Source organism: Telopea speciosissima, chromosome 5 (genome assembly GCF_018873765.1).
Source record: "Telopea speciosissima isolate NSW1024214 ecotype Mountain lineage chromosome 5, Tspe_v1, whole genome shotgun sequence".
Classification (NCBI taxonomy): domain Eukaryota; kingdom Viridiplantae; phylum Streptophyta; class Magnoliopsida; order Proteales; family Proteaceae; genus Telopea; species Telopea speciosissima.
Window position 1 is genome coordinate 21946293 of NC_057920.1, and position 3547 is coordinate 21949839.

The window sequence follows — 3547 nt, forward strand, 5'->3', positions numbered from 1 at the left end:
GTTCATAAAGTTCAAAGCAGGGATTGTTGTCTATACTTGTCAATAACCCAAGATTATCATCCCATTTACATTGTTGTAAAGCTTTTACAAACATGATCTGCAAGCTTAATTGTGTTCTTAAGATAAGCTCATTAAGTAAATCAATCTTGGCCTCTGGGTTGTATTTCATAGCTTATTATACCATTGTTTCCGAGGGCGGGCCTTGGTGCAACGGTAAAGGTTGCTCCATTATGACCAAGTGGTCATAGGTTCGGGTCTGGAAACAGTCTCAATGCGAAAGCAGGGGTAAGACTATAGACCTTTTGACTCTCCTCAGACCCTGCAGTGGCGAGAGCATTGTGCACTGGTTACGACATTTTTTATTATATCATTGTTTACATGAATTCTTATACATTTGGGGGAGTTTCTCTAGTTTCTGCTTGTCAGATTCTGAGTATCCAGTTCTTCAGATTTTGCAAGTTAAAAAGTGCATCCAATAAGATTTCGCAGTTTGGAATCTTGGGCTCCAAAATCTGGAGAAGCTGGAGAATCCCCCCCCCCCCTCTGTTCTTGTGACCCAAACCTGCCTTTAGTAATAAACCAGGAAATATACGGCGTTATAGGCTAGGTGCTTGGATTTAATCTGTTATAATTTTTCTTTTTCGTGGTAGAGATTTTCAACACAGGAGAGAGAGAGAGGTTTTACGGTTCTCCTGTATAGGTTTTACCCTTATGCTTTTCTCGTTTCTTGTATCCCCCAACCCTAATAATATTCCATCCACACATGGTTTGAGGTATGGGTGCTCGATACGTAACGGTTTTTTAGTTGCTGATCTTGATACCGTGTGATCCTGACAGTATGAACAAGTAATATAAAACAGTAAAAAATCTTGTTTTTTAAGGAATGTCAGAGCCATAAGTGTTCCATGCGATTGATCAATGCTGATACCATGTCGATATCATATTGGCTTTATAGGTGATCGATACCCAATTGGATACCATGCAATAAAATATGTGAGAGATTTCTAATTCACATCCTTCAAGGCGTTAAATAATTTATAATTTTTACACAAAAAAAATAATTTATAATTTTATCTTTTTGCCAATTTAGTATTACACAGTTTTTTCCAATGAGAGTAAATATTATTATTTCACATGTATACTCAAAATATGTACATAACAATAACATCTTTTGATAATCACGTAATGATGTCACTTTCAAATTATTTTTAAAACGCCTTTTGTACCTTTAATTTAAAAAATTTTTAAGAGCAAAAAATAAAGAGACATTAAAAAAAGAAGTTAAATTCTAAATACATATATAGAGATGCCATTTAGACACTCATGTACATCTAAATGGAAAAAAGAACATTGCATGGTCACATGGTCCTACGTCAAAAGCCCCATGAATCCCCACCCCACCCCACCCCTACAAAATTAAAACCCCACCCAAAATCAATGTTCCTTTTTCCCATGATTTATGCAAGTTGGTTGAGATGGAGTCGGGTGATGTAGGTGAATTATGAAATTATTATTTTACTTTTTTTTTTATCCCTTGTCTTAGTCTTAAAAATTATTTAATGAAAGAGTAATGGTGTCATTTCATATTGATAATGACAATTTTTGAAAATATTATATTGATAAATCAATTTTAATTTATTTTGAAAATTCATTTTTATCCGTAACTATAAATAATTTTTGAGAATAAGACAGAGACAAAAAAATAATGTTACAATTGTATTGCAATTCACTTGTAAAAAAGCAAAGACTACTTACAATACTGTTTCACAGAAGATGAAGAAATCCTGATTGGGCGAGAGGACAACTCCAGTGGCAAGGTAGAGGTGGCGTGCAAGCACTCGGGTCTCATTGATGGACGGATCAAAGCTCATCAGCCTACCGTAGGGTCTACCCTCAAGGACATCCACCATGAATTCTTCTAAACTATACTTGTACGATATGTTCGTGAAGTATATCACTCCATCTCTCCCCACATCCACGCCGTCCGTAAATCTAAATTTCAAACCCTCTGCCTCATCTGTCAACAGCTCCACCTCTGCTCCTCTACTCATTCTCAATAATCCCTGCCATAGCAACAGTTAATCTAACTGTTTCAAAGAAGATACATGCTTGAAGGATTTTGACACCACTGAATCTACGGAACTCCCCATGTAGAACAACAACCCAACTTTGGATTGGGTCTCAGAGATTGACATATTGGTATGGAGATCCGATCCCGTATCGATCTGGATCAGTCAATATTGGACTTGATCGGACAATTTTACCTTTACTTTTTATGAAGGGATTTTGCTAAATGACAATATAGAGATTTAAAAATCTAGGACTATGAGAGAGTGCACAGTGGTGACCAGAGTAATAGGTATGCATGGATATATACATGGGATGCATATCTACACATAGCAGGTATTTGATTGAACAAAGCTTTGAAATTTGATACATGGTTAGTTCAGATCATATCCCTTCTATTCAATGGTCGGAATTGGTGCATCGTCTACTTGTGTGACTCAAAAATGATTGACCACATAGGAAGCCCTTCCAAAATGGGGCTTCTGTGGCAATTTTCCCATACAAAAGACTTTACATTATAAATGAGGCTGTATATGTAAGATATGAATTTACATCATGGGATAGGGTTCTCAGAGCAAGCAACATAGGGAAACACACCAATCGAGTGTGACAAAACGGTATCCTACATTGGAAGATAGTAGCTAGGGTCATTTCATGTGAATGAGGAGACAAAGATAGAGGTATCGCGGAGAACCTTTTCCCTTGCATTATAAAGCAAGGTTGTATATTATATTATATGGCAGAAAATTCTCTATGGGAGAGTGCACATCCTGCACCCAAACACAAGGGGGGGGGGTGTGAAATTATTGCCCTACCTCCATAAAAGGTGGTAATGAAGGCCCTATTGATACATTTATAAAAAAAAGGACCCTATTGATACCAGTGCGTGCTCTCATTGACCCACTGTACATGTAGGGGCTACGCTGCCACAGTAAACTCTTGGCCCATATTCTATAAAGATGTTGACTACCGACACCGACACCGATACCGACACCGACACAATCTATGTGGGAGAATCTCATCCATCACATCAGTCGCATTAATATGTACAGAAAACAATTTTCTCAGGAGGGAACCCAAAGCATGATCACAAAAAAGAGAGTGAAAAGGAATATGAGAGGGGCATGGGAATCCACCCCTACCATGGTTTTAGTGCATGGTTTCGCATAGAGTATCGGTCAACTGCAAATACTAATACGGTATCGATATCCTGGGTATTGGAATGGATTGGCCATATTAGACAGATTTATCCGAGTCTTCTTTAAAAATGGGGTTTTGATCATTTTACCCTTTGTCCATACTGTGTCACCGATATAATATCGGCACAGTATCAAGATCAATTACTTACAAAATTGGTATGAATCGTCCCGATACCTCAAACTATGATCCCCACAATGGCATGGGGAATCTTTTTCCCGTTATATAAAAAGATATCCTGTAGAATAATGTGCAAGTAAACATATAAAGCATGGGGTGATTT